General features: G+C 41.4%; 1 protein-coding gene across 2 annotated transcripts in view; it reads right to left on the reverse strand.

Moving 5' to 3' along the window:
* Nucleotides 1–18,295, reverse strand: part of PAK5 (p21 (RAC1) activated kinase 5) — a 423,702-nt gene that overhangs the window by 352,300 nt on the left and 53,107 nt on the right. The window contains exon 2 of one of the 2 annotated variants that reach the window (XM_012188115.5): nt 12,200–12,340. The exons of the other annotated variant lie outside the window; for it this stretch is intronic. The gene's annotated coding sequence lies outside the window, so the exon portion shown is untranslated. The remainder of the gene's footprint in view (nt 1–12,199; nt 12,341–18,295) is intronic. 2 annotated transcript variants of the gene reach the window in all.

Here is an 18,295-nt window from a genome sequence, read left to right on the forward strand (position 1 = left end):
CACTCATGATGTCATGACTCATATCTCTGTCATGATGTCAAATGCACTAATGCTGCTGTAATATCTATTCCTCCTTTTTGGAAAATTCCCCCTGCAGACATTGCCTTCATCACCTCCCTCTAGTCTTCCTCAGATCCCATCTTCTCAGTGATGCCCACACTTACCATCCTAACACTGCAGCCCTCCCCCCTCATTCCTACTCTAACCCACCTAATGCCTCTTATCCTGTTCTCCTTTGAATAGCTCTGTTCACCTTCCACTTCACTAAATTTCAGACACCATCAGTTGTGAGTCATACCATCATCCTGCTATGACACACCAAACTATGACATGTCGTTGCTTGTAAGATACATCTTGATTTCAAGGACATTAAAATGTGAAACTATATGCACCTTAGAATCAATGACATATGGATGACAGTACTTTGAGAGCATCATTCCTTCTCTCTCACACAAAACTTAAATAGGATAACAGAAGGGGAGCCACTGCGGAGCCTAACTTTTGATTCATATCCTCATTCATTCATTATTAAAGTCATTCCTGGGAACTCTGTATCAGGCATCGTGGATTCAGTAATAAATAGCATCTGCTCTCAAGAGGGACTTTCAGTCCAGTAGGAAGCCTGACCATAAATCAGAAACTGAAGTACAGTGTGCTAAGTCCTATGATGACTACAGTCTCAAAGAAGGTCCTCAGTAATCAAACACAAAGCTAAAGAGAGTAGGCATGGTTGCAGCCAGAGATATTGATACTGAAATTCCTTGTTTGTAACTAGAAAATAAACTTGTGAGAAATTTTTAAAAAGAGAGAGAGAGAATAGGTATAGTTTCCTTAGTTGTCTGCTTTTTCCTTTTTGCCAAACTGTGAAAAATGGGACAAATAATAGTATTGATACAACAGGCATCAAGCAATATACCCAAGTATCATTTTACATATGACAACCTAAATCAAGTCAAATTTATTAACTCTGGGACTGATTTTTTAATTTAAAATACACTTTTATAACTCTCTGTAAGAGAGAAGAGTTAGAAGCATTCTGTCAATTGGGTCTCATTTAACATGAGGCTCTCAAAGATCTTGAAGGCCAAAACAGCTCTTTCATCTCCTTATTTAACATACTTACTCAAGCTAAGAACTTTTCATCTATAAAAATCTTCTAACTGTGCCAATTGCCATTCAAAGCATGATCAAATCATGATGTAAAATTTTGGCAAATATGAAGTCTATCAATCAATAGCAATTGTACAGTGAAATCATAATTTAAATCCCACAAAAAGGTAAAAAATAAACAGTAGATGCCAGTGTCCTCTCCATAATCTACAATGACACAACCAACTACAAGAATCTCAGACTGGACCAAAAATATAGACAATGTAGGTTTTCACTGGTTTAAACTTTAATTTAAAGGGCTATTCCTGATATTACTGTTGTATTTCTACATTACAATATGGAAGCTTGTTTAATTCTTTGTATTGGGGCTGTCACTGCTGAGATTGAGGATTGCAGAGCAGCTTCCAAAACAAGAGTCAGGTGAGAAATAAGTCCAGTTTGGTTTTTTTTAAAGCTATAGCTTTTAAGCTTAGCTTATATTTTTAAACTATAGCTTTGATGCTCAAGGGAGAAGCTGGAAACATAGATTTGGTGACCAACACTGTAGAGAGCACCATGAGAGTTATTGGGTTGTATACAATTATAGAGGGAGAGAATACCCCATTCAAAAGAGAGTGAAGAGAACCACAAGGGGATAGTCAGGGGAGGTCTGAAAAGGAAAACAGTGATGAAGAATCTTGAGAGGTCAGGTGGACTGCAGATTTAAATGATTTGGTTGGATGTTTAGGCTATTTCTTCACAGTTGCTAATAACTGTCATTGGTGGGCTTACAAATGGAGTAATGGAAGGGAGAATGAGAAAAGCCTTGTCCTGGGCTAGACAGAGAATGTGAAAAAACAAGAGCATTTTAAGATGTTTGGAAGAAAAGAGGGCAGAAGCTGGAAAGGAAAGGCAAGTAGTGGGGAGACTTGATAGTTTTTGTGGGTTGAGGCAAGAAGGTAAGAAAGAAACAGTGAATATACAAGTGAAACACAGGGCTTATCTGGAGCTGCCAGGATCTAGATCAGGTGGAATATATGACATCAAAGGCTGATGGTTGTCAGGAGCTTGGTGTATTGATATATGAGCAGAGAAGTCAATAACAGATGGACTGCATTCTCTGTGAGTGGGAGGCAGAACCATATGCAAGAAGCAAGAAGGAAGCATAAGACGTGCAGCCACAACTGCCTGGACGTTTCCCAGTCTTACCTGAACTCTCTTACACTTACAGTTGAATAAAGGAATAAATTGAACAAATGCATGCCGAACTGAACTAAACGCAGTTTAGCTTCAAGTGAACATTTTCTTTAATTTCAGTGTCTTCACATTATGCTAGATTCATTTTGCTTTCATGGCATCTTCTGGCTTTCAAAACACAAAGTTATAGCTTCAATTAATTGTATTAGTCTCTAAATACCATAACCCTTAGATATTTTTTCTGGTCTGTATTCTATAGTCATCATAAGAAATCCTGACATTAATAAATTATTCTAGGAAAGGTTGTAAAAAATTCTTCCATAATTAGACAATCCATTTTTCTCTTCCAAGTTGGCAAATTAATACATAACCATATTTATATTATTTAAATTATCACTGTACCCTAGAATACTCACATATGATTTCTATGATTACAATAATAAATGCAAACAAACAAAAAGTTTGGTGATGAGTGGCAGTGAGCAAAGAATTTCAATGTTTCAGCTTCAAAATGGCTGTGGTAAAATGTGCTTGCTCAGCTCAATCCAGCATCTATTTTGCCAGCTTCTCAAGTTTATCAAGTTCTCTTCCAGTCTTTCCATTCCCCTCTGAGTATATCTCCTTGGAAAAAGTATCAAGTCTCTGAGTAAAAAAGATGATTCTCTCCAGATATGGAAATGTTGAAAATGTTTCATTTTATAAAGAACTGGTCTAACACTGGGATGACATAAAATTAATATCCTAACAGTGAGAAGAAAAAAAAAAAGTTCAGAGAGTAGCAGAGGAAAGTGTTTGAAACAGCAAAAACTTTCTGGCAATAACTTTGAAAAAGTTGGCTTTCAACAAAACTTTGGTTAATACAATCATGTGTTGTTGCTTGCAAGAGTATGTCCAATATGGCAAAATACCACCAAAATCATTGTTGGAAAAAGTAGCATATCTGTAGATCATGTCAAAACTTCCAAAGGGCAGCTCATGGAGCAGCCTACAGGTCAGAAAGAACTGAGTCCTGAAATGGACTGAGCCACCCAATCTGCCTCTCAGTCACAGGGGTCCAGAGAACTTTGCTCCACCCACCTGTCCATCCTCCATTCTTTGTACGTAGACCTTTATCATGATGCTTGTCATGTCATGACTGAAAAATTGCTGATCTGCTCACAGGGACCATGGCTCCAGTCCAGCAAGATAAAGAAAAGAGAAACCAAACTACAGAAAGACTATGGGGTATGCCCAATGAGTCTACTAGTTTAAAAATGTCTTTTCCAGAAGCCCATTCAACATACAGATGCCCATGTCTAACTGGAAAGAAAGCTAAAAAGTTGGATCTTTCCAACTTTGAAGGAAAAGAAAGGCAAGGAAGAAGTACACTGGGATGATTTAGAGAGAGCAGCAACCCACTCAAGTATTCTTGCCTGGAAAATCCCATGGACAGAGGAACCTGGCAGGCTAAAGTCCATAGGATCAAAAAAGGTCAGAAACAACTGAGTGTCTAAGCACACACACACGGCCCACAGTAGCTGCCAGCTGGGACACAGTACATACTCAGTGAATGTTTACTGTTATGCAATATTCTATCCCCTCCACATGACACAAACCTGCTACGTCTGTCCTAACTCTAGCCTCATTTCATTTTGCGTCTTGCTTCCATGGTCCAATGGAGCAAACACTGTCCCCTTTGTTGACACCTTACTCCTTTTTAAGAAAAATCTTAAAATTGTAGTTTCACCCACATATAGCCCCATGCTTAGTCATGTCCAACTCTTTGCAACTCCATGGACTGTAGCCCACTGGGCTCTTCTGTCCATGGAATTCTCTAGGCAAGAATATTGGAGTGGGTTGCCATTCCCTTCTCCAGGGTATCTTCCTAATCCAGGGATCAAATATAGGTTTCTTGCATTGCAGGCAGATTATTTACCATCTGAGCTACGAGACAAGCCCAGTACTTTAATGTTATACCTTTAACCATACTCCAAGAGATGCCTATATAATTGAAATGGGGATAAGAGGACTTAATAACCTATTTTATGAGTAATGAATGTCTGGTTAAAAATTCGACAACTTTGATTTTCAAATTACAGAATATGTTTCATTATTTTTTTGTGGATCCATAGTGGCCATTTGGAAAGTGTCACAGAAGAGCATCCTATTGGGTCCACCACACTGCCAATAAGACAGCTAAAGACAGATGCTAACAATCCCAGGTGAATTTAGGCTTCGTTGCACTGTGGATTTTATACAGGTCTAAATATGAGTGTTTTGGCCACCTCATGCGAAGAGTTAACTCATTGGAAAAGACTCTGATGCTGGGAAGGATTGAGGGCAGGAGGAGAAGGGGACGACAGAGGATGAGATGGCTGGATGGCATCACTGACTCGATGGATGCGAGTCTGAGTGAACTCTGGGAGATGGTGATGGACAGGGAGACCTGGTGTGCTGCAATTTATGGGGTCGCAAAGAGTCGGACATGACTGACTGAACTGAACTGAACTAAAATATGAGTGTATTTAAATGTTTTCAAACCATTCATGGTACAGCTGCTAAAAATGGCAAGAAATAATTATTCTTCCTTAAAATTATATATGTACATTATATATATATATATATATATATGTCAAAAGAAAAGAGTACTGATGGAACCACAGTGTTGGCTTAACTTTATTAACAGTGACTTACCTATCACAGCAAATTCACATGTATCACCATCCTTTACTCTTACCTTAAGTGTGATGTGACCCCTTCTATAGATCAGAAAAATGAGACAGAGAGAGAAAAATTACTTGCCTTGGTTTCATAAAGGTAGTTAGTGATCTAGTCCTTCTTCTAGAATCTCTTCAAGTTTTCCCCCCCTCCCTCTTTCAACTTTAGCCTCAAGAGTACCCTGGCTGCCCTCAGAAACAGCAAGCATGAGCTCACTTGCACTGGTTGTACCCTCTGCATGGAACTCTGAAAGAAAGTGAAAGTGTTAGCCACTGAATCATGTCCTACTCTTTGCGACCCCATGGGCTGTAGCCTGCCAGGTTCCTCTGTCCATGGAATTCCCTAGCAAGAATACTGGAGTGGGTAGCCATTCCCTTCTCCAGAGGATCTTCCAGACCCAGGGATTGAACACACGTCTCTTGCACGGCAGGCAGATTCTTTACTGCTGAGCCACCAGGGAAACTTTTCCCTTGGCTTACTTATTTTCAATTTTGGGGAGTTAGGAGAACGGAAGAATGAGAATGGTCCCTTGGGCAAGTTACTTAAATTCTCTAAGTCTCAGTTTCTCATTTATAAAATAGAACTGAGTCCTGCTCTGCATGGTTATAGAAAGTATTTGGATATATACGAAAGAGAAAGAGTGCCTTTGTGTGTGTACATCTATAGTGGCATGCTGGTAAATACTTAACTGACTCTCAAAAAAAAGAAAAAAGTTCCTGATGTTTGGATAGGCAGTAACACACAAGCATACAGTATTTCCCCAGTGCACACAATAGACATGACTACCACAAGAGCATCAGTTCAGTTCAGTTGCTCAGTCGTGTCCGACTCTTTGCGACCCCATGAACCGCAGCACGCCAGGCCTCCCTGTCCATCACCAACTCCCAGAGTTCACTCAGACTCACGTGCATCGAGTCAGTGGTGCCATCCAGCCATCTCATCCTCTGTCATCCCCTTCTCCTCCTGACCCCAATCCCTCCCAGCATCAGAGTCTTTCCCAATGAGTCAACTCTTCACATGAGGTGGAAAAAGTACTGGAGTTTCACCTTTAGCATCATTCCTTCCAAAGAAATCCCAGGGCTGATCTTCAGCCCTGGACTGGTTGGATCTCCTTGCAGTCCAAGGGACTCTCAAGAGTCTTCTCCAACACCACAGTTCAAAAGCATCAATTCTTCAGCGCTCAGCTTTCTTCACAGTCCAACTCTCACATCCATACACGACCACTGGAAAAACCATAGCCTTGACTAGACGGACCTTTATTGGCAAAGTAATGTCTCTGCTTTTGAATATGCTATCTAGGTTGGTCATAACTTTCCTTCCAAGAAGTAAGCGTCTTTTAATTTCATGGCTGAAGTCACCATCTGCAGTGATTTTGGAGCCCCCAAACATAAAGTCTGATGCTGTTTCCACTGTTTTCCCATCAAGAGTAAAATGTAGTAAACTGATGGGTAAGTGGTGAGTTTTGAGTGTTTATTACTTTTTCACATAAGTTCTATTTAATTATATATTTACATAATTTAAGTTTTAATAATAGCTGAAAGTGAGTTGACTCTAACACACTGGTCTTGGGTGGGGGGAGGGGAGGAGTAATGCACAAACCAAAGCCAGTGCTATTTACAGGAAAGAAAAGCTACAATATCTGTTTTCTCTAAACAGACATAAATTAAAGGAATCACTGCCTTCATCGAATGTGATCTTATATCACTGATGCCTTACGGCAGCAGCTTCCAGGCTAATGCAGATACTCTGAGCCATACTCAACAGAGAACTGCAAAGGAACTTCAACCAAGGAACCAGAGAAAATGTGTCTCCAACAAAAAGGCTGGGATCCATTCCTGATAAGCGTTTTGTCACAGTAGATACCCAGTCTCTCGACTGAAACCTTCCCCTGACAGATTTCTGAAAAGCTTGTCAGGGCATGTCCTCAAGTGATTACAGACCCAGACAAGCTTTAAATCAAGGTCAGGGAGAAATCCCTCCACACCAGCACCCCAGATATCCAGATTCTAAACTGCCAACCTGCTTCAGCTGTGTTAAGAGCCCAGTGGGGGATCCCCACTGGGAATGTGGTCAAAGCAGGGGAGAGAAGTACTATAGTACTTTTATAAGAGAATTAAAAGAAGGAGAATGTTCTGCTTTAAAAACTACCTGCTGGGTAGATGCAGTGCAGAGATAAACCTGGTTCCCACTCTGCAAAAAGACAAAAAAAAAAAAAAAAAAAAAAAGGAATCATAGGAAGTGCCTTGTCCTTTCCTGTTCTCTGTTCCTATCCAAGCCACTAGTATGCTTTCACCTTTGCTGAAATTAGATAGTCAGCCTTCCATGTCTGTGGTTCTGTATCTGTGAATTCAACCAACCATGGATCAAAAATATTCATAAAAAAATTCAAAAGTTCCAGAAAGCAAAACGTGTATTTGCTGCATGCTGGAAACTATTTACATAGCATTTACATTGCGTTAGGCACTGCTGCTGCTGCTGCTAAGTCGCTTCAGTCATGTCCGACTCTGTGCAACCCCACAGACGGCAGCCCACCAGGCTCCCTCGTCCCTGGGATTCTCTAGGCAAGAACACTGGAGTGGGTTTCCATTTCCTTCTCCAATGCATGAAAGTGAAAAGTGAAAGTGAAGTCGCTCAGTCGTGTCCGACTCCTAGTGACCCCATGGACTGCAGCCTACCAGGCCCCTCCATCCATGGGATTTTCCAGGCAAGAGTACTGGAATGGGGTGCCATCACCTTCTCCGGTTAGGCACCATAACTATCTAAAGATGATTTTAGGTAAGCAGGAAGATGTGTGCAGGCTATATACAAACACTACACTGTTACGAGACTTGAGCACCCTTAGAAGTCTTGGATCCAATCCCCCATGGATACTGAAGGATGACTATATTGGGGCCAATCTATGCCTGACCCCATCCATCATTGAAAGTCCCTCTTCTAATTCCTAATGTGCTGCATATTAAAGAGGCTTCAAGATTCAGCTTAGTCGCAGCATTATGCTATGATCACAAAGCAGAGAGAAGTTAAACCCAAGGGGTAAAACTTACCTTGAGCCAGGTAGCAAAGGAACATACAAAGCCATGCAGGTAAAACCCAGGTCTTAGAGCTTTCGACAGCCAATCATAAAGCATGGATGCAGAAGGCTATACAGGAGAATAAAGATCCAGGCCACGTCCTCAGATCTCTGTCTGCTCACCACAATGCATGTGTTAGAATGTAGCCTCTGGAACTGAACTTACAGAATTAAACCACTGCAAAGACCTCAAGAGCATTCCTAGTTGAGCTGCAGTAGAGTTGACAATAGGCAATTTGGGCCGAATGAACCAATTATTTGTAGAAGTATGTTCCAGCTTGCCTGCAGTCAACCCCTGGGCTACTCAAGTACCTCTGAACATTTCTGTAAGATGTCTTCTGCTGTCTTCTTCACGGAATACTCTATGTGACCAAATTTATGCCTATTTCACAAGTCTTACTTCAAGCAGGTGTTATTTTTGCTTCATCTTTCTGCCAGGTTGTATTTCTTGGGGACAGATGGCTATATCAAATTGCTCTTGCATTTGGAATCCACACCAGATGCCCTCACAAATCAAAGAGCGGTACTAGGCTCTTCAAGGTGTGAGCACTTACACTCTAAATTTAAAACTCACGTAACTTCCAAGTCTTCATTGCAATAGGAAGAAAAAAGTTACCACTAAGCCATTCCTTTGCTTTTCCTAAAATCTGGCTTATATGAAGTTTTTGCTTTTGCCATCCTTAGGAGGTAGGATTAAAGATGACTTCAAAATCACCACAAGCTAGATTCTGTACAGACAATGGAGGGTTCTTGGAAGAAAAGCAATGAAAAACCTAGACAGCATATTAAAAAGCAGAGACATTACTTTGCCTGTAAAGGTCCATATAGTCAAAGCCATGGTTTTTCCAGTAGTCATGTATGGATGTGAGAGTTGTACCATAAGAAGGCTGAGTGTGAAATAATTGATGCGTTCAAACCATGGTGCTGGAGAAACTCTTGAGAGTCCCTTGGACAACAAGGAAATCAAACCAGTTAATCCTAAAGGAAATCAACCCTGAATAATTGCTGGAAGGACTGATGCTGAAGCTCCAATACTCTGGCCACGTGATTCAAACAGTTGACTCATTGGAAAAGACCCTGATGCTGGAACTACTGAAGGCAGGAGGAGAAGGGGATGGGGGTATGAGAAGGTTGCACGGCATCACCAACTCAATGGACATGAGTCTGAGTAAACCCCGGGAGTTGGTGATGGACAGGGAGGCTGGAGGGCTGCAGTCCATGGGGTCGCAAAGAGTCGGACATGACTGAGTGGCTGAACAAGTGAAGGGTTCTTTGTCTAGTAGATGCTGCTGGCACTGTGCCTAATTCTACTTTTCCTGGGACCATATACAGAGAGATGGTGAATCCCGGAAAGATGAGGATTTCTTAGGGAAAGACAGGCAACTCTCTCCTGCATTCCTTACTGAGGCTTCAGGAGAGACTGAAATAAAGCATCCCTTTTCCCTTAATTTCCAGAGACTGTTACAAAGTCACTTCTGAGGATCTTAGGGGCTAGAGAAAGTCGCTCAGTCATGACCAACTGTTTTCGACCCCATGGACAGTAGCCCGCCAGGCTCCTCTGTCCATGGGATACTCCAGCCTAGAATACTGGAGTGGGTAGCCGTTTCCTTCTCCAGGGGATCTTCCCAAACCAGGGACTGAACCTAGGTCTTACACATTGCAGGTTGATTCTTTACCTTCTGAGCCACCCAGGGAAGCCACTGGGGGCTGGCGTGAACCCAAAACTGCCTCAGGAAAAATACCAGTAAGACTGAATGGCTCATTCCCTCCCCCACACCATTAACTTGCAAAATAGATGATGATATAAATCAGGAGGGGCGTGGGACAGGGGTCTCTCCATGCCCAGGATACAAGCAAACTAACAAGTATAAGTTTGAAGAAGTTAAGGAAGGAGCTGTCAGGGGATTTAGCTAAGGAGCTTCTTTCTGCAGAATAGCTCTCTACTCCAGCTTTCCAACAGCCCATCCATGACAGTTAAAGAAGCCTGCCTCCTGCTAAGGCACAGAGAAAACTGTACCCTAGAACTTCCTCCTCTGCTTCCGGAGGAAATTCCTGAAACCTTGTCTCAAGGCTTTGAGGACCAAGATGATGATACAAATCACCTCATGCCATTATTAAGCCCTGGCATCTTACACAGAATCAATGCAACTGTTATCACAGAGCAAATAGTGCAAAAGGGGCCCTGGGTAAGAGAAATTTTTATTTCGAGGTTGAAGCGTGGGCAGAGGAAGAAAGGGGAGAGACAAACCTATTCCGAGGCATGAACAGTGGGAGGCAGGAGGTTCAGGGTGGAGTGTGCATAAAGGGAAGATGGCCACTAAAATAAGCCACCCAAGACTTCTATTATTTCATTGTCTGATCTTGGATCAAAGATGAGGAGTGGGGACAAGAGCATGTCTGAAAATAAACCTCCTTGAATTTAGAGTTTGTCTCAGGTCCAATCAAAGCAAAGGGGAAAAACTTATAGTAAATGCTTCAAGAAGAATAGAGAAACCATCTATGACTACTGAGAAGCAGGTTCTGACTGCATGTGTGATGCTGCAGAGGGGAAGTGATGAGCCAGAGGCACTAGCATGCTCCATTTCCTTTTATGCTGTAACTCAGTTCCCAGTTTGCTCCAAAACCCCATCTGGTCATCTCTCTGCTTGTCCTTCCCTCTGTCAGCAAGCTCCACAGAAGCACAGTTTTCTCTGAGGACACCTCATTCTGTATCATCTACTCCCTTGATCCTTTGATACTTTTCTTCTCGTAGAGGTGATTTTGATTCCATATTTAGCAAAAGCAGTGGGACCTGGTCCTCACCTTTCCTGGCCCCTCAGCATCACTGGGAGCAGATGGGCTGCATTTGGTGTCTCCCACATCTCACTTCCTCCTGTTTTTGCTCCTCCTTCAGAGAGATTAATTTCAGGCCTATTTCATTTGCCTTTCCCTTACACCACAGTGGAGTTCAACCTTCAGCATCACTCTTCCTACTTTTTCTCACTGTATGTGTCTATCTTGCAGCTGTTAGCCACAACTCCTTTCAAGATGACTTTAAAACTTTTAACTCTTGTTCCAGACCTCACCTCTAAGTCCTGAACAGATACCCTAAATTTCCTGCTTCCATAGCGACCTGAACCATGAGAGCAGCAACACATTCAGGGAGTAGTCTGAGCAGGCATAAACCACCCACCGATCCTTCTAAAAAAGTATTTGAAAAAGTACAGCATCAAACAAGATGCTGGTGCTAAACCAAAGACTTATAATCACTTTGCATAAACCATCTTTCTATCTAAAGCCTGTGGGCTGGTGATAAAGCAAAGACAAATTCTTTAAAAAGGCATTTGGAGGGTGAGCTGTGGGCCTCATTAAAGCAGTTTTCTTGGAGACCCCTCCGTCCTGACTCGCCCCGGTCTTTGGAAGGTTTTGTCTTGATCCAAGTGAAACCCTCTTTATGAAGCTTCTGAATGCACCTCCCTCACAGTGAAGAAAGCCAAGAACATTCTGGAGGGATGTCCTGGAGTCTGTTCTAATTCAGGACCTCTACTGTATTATTTTTTGTTGTGGCTGTTTCCAGTGGGTCAGCTCTTCACACCAAGTGGCCAAAGTGCTGGAGCTTCAGCTTCAGCATCAGGCCTTCCAATGAATATTCAGGGTTGATTTCTGTTAAGATTGACTGGTTTGATCTCCATGTAGTCCAAGGAACTCTCAAGAGTCTTCTCCAGTTCACCCTTATTCATTCATCAGCCCATCTCCCTTGCTAGACTAGAAGCACCCCAGGTGACAGGAATGGGCTTGATAACCATTTTGGATTATCCCATTGTACACTGTACCTGTTATACTTGTTTATTAGACAAATAAATGAATGACTTTTGAAAAAAATATTTCTGACAGCTTTACACTGGCAGGGAAAATAAGTGAGGATGTGTTGAGTATTTAAAGGATCCATCCCAAGTAACACAGAAGTCATAGAATTCAACACACCATGTCTATAGGGGAGAAGCAGCTTGGTAATTATGGTGAACAAACAATATCTTGTGTCAAGAAGTCACAACAGTCCTATAACCAAGCCATGGACCAAGTGATTTTCAGCAGTGCTGGGGGTATGAACTATATTGCAGGAATTGTACTCATTAGCCCATGTTCAGTGCAGGGAGTAATTTTTACCTGAAGATGTTTCCAAGAATTGCCAGGCATTTTTTAAGTGGAATGGTAATTTATGGCAGACACATCTCTGAACAAATCTCCAATTTAATTTTCAGGAAGCATAAGTGGAGGCAATTCTTCTGAGAATATCTAGTAACAGACCTAAAAGAAACAAGCCCAGAGAAACATATCTGAATAGAAAGCTGGAGAATATATTACCATTTCAGAGATGACTGACAACTCATTTATATTTTACTACATGTTCTATTAGGAATCCCAGCAATGAAATATTTTCAGAAAGCAAGACTAGGTGAGAGATTCTAAATTCCAAGAGATATTATTAACCTCAGATCAAGTGGAAGATGGCACCTGAAATGCTTCTAGGAATCAAGCAGGGTATGACACAATCAATCAATCAAGTATCCTGGTAGAAAGCTAACAGGCAGGTAACTGAGCATCTATGAAGCTTGCTTAGAGAAAGAGACTAAATCAAGCTTGTTCTATTGTATCACCAGAGTGCCTTGAAAATGCACTGGGGAAGGACTTCCCTGGTGGTCCAGTGGTTAAGAATCTGCTTTCCAATACAGGGGATGCAGGAGGTTTGGTTGTATGGATGTATGCAACTGGGGTGCTGAAAGTGGTGGTGTTTCTGCTTAGGACAGGACCCATAGAGTGACCTTGGGAGAGTGTGGTTAAAGTCAAGTGCACAAAAAGTTCACTGAAAATGAGAAATGCAAGGAACTTGAGAAAAAAAAAAAAAAAAACAAAACCACCATGGATATAATGTGCTTCTCGATGATTTTGGAAAGTTGGTCACAAATACATTTGCAGAAATTCAACACTTTGTCTTTCCTTAAAGCAACAGCTCCCAGATCTCTTATGGTTCTTTGTATTTCTGTGGTGTCCACTGTAATTTCTAATTTTTCCATTTCTAATTTTATTGATTTGGGTCCTCTCCCTTTTTTTCTTGATGAGTCTCACTCCCTAGAGTTTTATCAATTTTAACTTCTCAAAGAAACAGTTTTTAGCTTCATTGATGTATTCTATTGTTTTCTTAGTTTCTATTCCATTTATTTCTGCCCTGATCTTAGTGATTTCTTTCTTGCTGTTAACTTTGGGTTTTGTCTGCTCTTCTTTCTCTAGTTGAACAGCTCCCAAATCTGACAGTTGTCTTTGTTTTCTCTTCCAACTTTCACACTCTCAGTAAAAGAAGAATCACAACTTCAGTATATGAGATTCCCTGGATGGCTTTTCTTCTCCTTCCCACTCTTTTGGGGTTTCCATTTCCTACTGCACATTTTAACCTTCTTTCCTCACAAGACTATGACATTCCTTCTGTCTCCCAGAGGCCCAACGGACATGAAATAGGAAGGAAGAGGGCAGGGCACAAATTTTAAAAGAATGACATAGCCTGAGGACACAACTGATTAGAACCAAACAGGTCCAAGATGACTAGACCTTGAGCCTCAGTACATGCTCACTGTAACATACCAGCAAGCTAATTGGCACACCCACCAGCACCATGAGAGCTCTAAGGCCAACCATTAAGGACCAAAACGTGCACAGGGGCCCAAGTTGTGGAAATCTCTGCTCCTTCCCCAGAAAAGAGTTGGAATACTCCTCCCACTCATTATCCTATGAAATTACACAGCTCGTAAAAGCTAACCACAGCACAATTCATGGCCACACTTCCCTTCTGTGGCGGCCCACACTCTTGTCTGTGGAGTATGCTCCCTGGGCTGCTCCTGCCTTCTGAGATGGCCCTGTCTGTGCAGTGAGTTTCTCTCTAAATAAATCCACTTCTCACCCATCACTTTGTCTCTCACTGAATTCTTTTTGCTATGAGACATCAAGAATCTGGGTTTCATTAAGTCCTGAAACTAGGTGTGTGATCTCAGTTGGAAGACCATGAGTACCAATCTAGATTTTGGCAGGATTCAAGTCCCAATCTGAGTTACATGGTTTCAGACACACTTCAGTGAAAACTCAGCTTCTATCACCTCAAGAGTTTTGCCATTTTGGATTCAAAATGGTTTCTGTTAGGAGAGTGTGTAATTTCCTCGCTTCTGTGTCACTGCAACAAGGGTTTTAAATGGTGGACCAGTGTTACAACTGAGTTACAGCTCAGAATTTTATTCAGTAAACAAAGGATAGCACACCCTCAAGGTGTGAGGGCAGGCCAACCTCAAAGGAGAGGCCTCAACCAGTCTTGGCTCCCTCTTTTTATGTGTTTTGTCTCCTCTCCTCTGAGACTGCCCTGTGTAAATTAGGGTTAGCCAGGAAGGAAGCATGTTTGTTTCACCTAATGTTCTCACTCTGGCACATGAACTTTTCCTTTGTTCCCTTTTTGCAGGCTTTTCCCTTTCTTTGCCTTTTAGCCACTGCCAGTTTGGACTCCTTTTCCCTATTCTAACTACCTACAGTTTCCATAAATACCCTCAGATGTGTTACAAATATTAACTAACTAACAAGAGACCTTGAATCTCATTGGACACTCATTTTCCAAGATGAGCATGTCACTAAAGCCGTGTTAAAGAAGTTCAGTCTCTGGGCAAAGAAAAGCAAGATTGAGTTTTGAGTTCCTACAGGGAACTGTTGCATAGTTATAAAGTTGTAAGTACTACACATTTGTATAACTGCCTCTATACCAAAGGTATTCACAATTAATGACTTTAAGCGAAAAGAATGCCCCTTGCCAAGTAAAGGGTTCTAAAACAATTAATGAATACTTTTGCCATAGAAGTATTTAAATGTCTTTTAGAATAAATTAATTACAACACTGATCATATTTACCATAGAAGGTTGGAAATAAGAAAGCATGATGAAATCCAACCATCATCCTACCACTCTCTCTCTGAGGAAAACCCTAGTAATATTTACTGGTTTTTTTTTTTTTTTCCTAGATATTCAGTTATGGGGAACAGATGGATCCTGCTGTATATGAAGCCTCTAGCAGCAGCTGGTACGTGGATGACAAATATTTGTAGGCAATGAATATAGTGTACATATTATTTTGTAATCCACCTCAAAATGTCTTTGTTTTCAAACTAAGATGTTATAAAAGGATAATTTGCAAACTATAAAAATTTTAAAATCTAATAGTTCAGAAAGGGATGAGGTAAGAAATTATTTTCCCTCCATATTGCCATTCCTTGGAAGAAATCTGTAGAAATCCTGGAAGTTGACATAGAGAGAAAGAGAGACTATAAATGTGAAGATGCATTAAAAAAAAAAAATTGGAACTAGATTCAGGTTTAGCAATGACTTTTACCATTTAACTATTTATTAAATATGTTGCCCATATCAGCATGTATAATTTTACTTTTCTCTTTACAAAGGATTCATGTGGATTGTCCTGTACTTAATCATTAAATTAATTGACTTTTACATTGTGGCCAGCTTTTTTGCTGCTAAAAGCAATGCTCAAAAAAAAAAAAATCAGTCTCTCATCAAATAATTTTTGAGCACCCATGTGTCATACAATGAGCTAGATTCTAGGGACTGTGATGTTAACACCGCAGGTAAGATCTCTAGCCTCAGGTAGTTCATGAACTAATAGAGGAGATTATAACAAGAAAACAAAAATGAACATACCCTTTCAAATGTTAATTTGTACTATGAGGGAGAAGGACGAGAAGGAAGTGACTTACATCAAATGGACAGGAAGGTCTCTCTGAGGACATAAGTAATCACTTTCATACGGACAGAGGAAGATAGTTGGAGAAGGACACAGGGGGTTGTGAAAGTCCCAGCAGGGGACTATAGAGTGGGGAACCTCGGAAACTTGGGGCGACCACTGTAAATTAACAATCACTCAAGAAAACTATAGGAATGCCATGGAACAAAGCAGGCTTGCTTAACTATAAAGCTATAAATAAAATAATGAGATATGCCCCAGGCCATTAAGTGAAAGAAGAATGTCACCATCCTTCTATTGATTTGAATAAGTGCTATGATAATCCTAGTTTGACCTCAGAGAGTCAGATACTCTCCTGCCCAATACAAAGGAGGAGCTAGTGATATAAATCTCACATCTACTTGAAGAGGGAGGTCTTTCCCCCCTCCCTAACTTTCCTTTGATTATAAAATGTAGTCCACTTAATCCTTGGGGCTGAGCCCCTTCACTTGCCTACTTGCATCTCTCGCAAGCACCTTAAAATAAAACTACTTCTTGCCTATCACTTTGCCTCTGGATGAATTCCTTCTATGCTGAGACACAAAGAATCTGAGCCTCAGTAAGTCCAGACACCAGGTGAGTGATTGCAATTAAAAGAACATTGGTTCAAATCCCAGTCTGAGGCGCACAATTTCAAGCTGGCACCTAAAGGATGAAAAATAGGCAGGTTGCAAAGATTTGGGGAATGTCTAAGCAGAGGGGACAGCTAAGGCAAAGGTGCCAGTGAGAGATCTTGTTTTCAGGAAACTGAACAAAAATGAATGTACAAAGAACATTAACCAGGACCAGGTTGAAGGGTAAGAAATGCATGAATCTTGTAGGATTCTAGATGAACATTTTAAGCTTTATTCCAAATATAGTAGGAAACTACAAAAAAGTGATAAGTAAGGGAGTGACATGATCTGACTTGCATTTTTTAAAGATCCCTCTAACGAAGATCATGGCATCTGGTCCCATCACTTCACGGGAACTAGATGGGGAAACAGTGGAGACAGTGTCAGACTTTATTTTTTGGGGCTCCAAAATCACTGCAGATGGTGACTGCAGCCATGAAATTAAAAGACTCTTACTCCTTGGAAGAAAAGTTATGACCAACCTAGACAGCATATTCAAAAGCAGAGACATTACTTTGCCAACACAGGTCCGTCCAGTCAAGGCTATGGATTTTCCAGTGGTCATGTATGGATGGGACAGTTGGACTGTGAAGAAAGCCGAGTGCTGAAGAATTGATGCTTTTGAACTGTGGTGTTGGAGAAGACTCTTGAGAGTCCCTTGGACTTCAAGGAGTTCAAACCAGAAAATCAATCATGATTATTCACTGGAAGGACTGATGCTGAAGCTGAAGCAATTATATTACATATATAATTCATTTTTAGACTCTTCTCCTTTATAGTTTAATACAAGATATTGAGTATAGTTCCGTCTGCTATACAGTAGGTCCTTATTGATCTATTTTATATGCAGTAGTTCAGACTCAATCGTGTCCGGCTCTTTGCGACCCCATGAACCGCAGCATGCTAGGCCTCCCTGTCCAATAACAACTCCTGGAGCCCACCCAAACTCATCTCCATTGAGTTGGTGATGCCATCCAACCATCTCATTCTCTGTCGTCCCCTTCTCCTCCTGCCTTCATCTTACCCAGCATCAGGGTCTTTTCAAAAGAATCAGCTCTTCATATCAGTTGGCCAAAGTATTGGAGTTTCAGTTTCAACATCAGTCCTTCCAATGAACACCCGGAACTGATCTCCTTTAGGATGGACTGGTTGGATCTCCTTGCAGAGAGCTTTCAGCCAACTTTTTCACTCTCTTCTTTCACTTTCATCAAGAGGCTCTTTAGTTCCTCTTTACTTTCTGCCCTAGTGTGTGTATGTTAATCCCAAATTCCTAAGTTATCTCCCCCAAAGCCATCCTCCTTGCTAGCTATAAGTTTGTTTCCTATGTCTATGAGTCTATTTCTGTTTTGTAAATAAGTTCGCGTTATAAATTTTTCAGATTCCACATGCTCCCCCTTTTGTTTCTGCATCCCCTCTCTTTCCTGATTAGCAAATGTTTGAATCTGCCCTTTGGAACTCAGGGAAGGTCTAGGAGGCTGTTGTTGCTTGGTTGCTAAGTCGTGTCCAACTCTTTGTGATTCCATGGACTGTACACTGCCAGGCTCCTCTGTCCACGGGATTCCCCAGGCAAGAATAATGGAGTGAGTTGCCACTTCCTTCTCCAGAGGATCTTCCCGACTGAGGGATCAAACCTGTGATCCCATGTCTCCTGTGTCTCCTACATTGCCAGGTGGATTCTTTACCACTGAGCCACTTGGAAATTTCCTATAAACAAGGAACAGGGATCAAGGAAAGGATCTGTACCCAGAAGGGCTTCCCACTGCATCCCCCACCCCCGGATCCTGCTCCATTTCACTAAGACAACATAGGAAAAGGAGGTTGAGTGAA

The sequence above is a fragment of the Ovis aries genome, chromosome 13, assembly GCF_016772045.2.
Source record: "Ovis aries strain OAR_USU_Benz2616 breed Rambouillet chromosome 13, ARS-UI_Ramb_v3.0, whole genome shotgun sequence".
Taxonomy (NCBI): domain Eukaryota; kingdom Metazoa; phylum Chordata; class Mammalia; order Artiodactyla; family Bovidae; genus Ovis; species Ovis aries.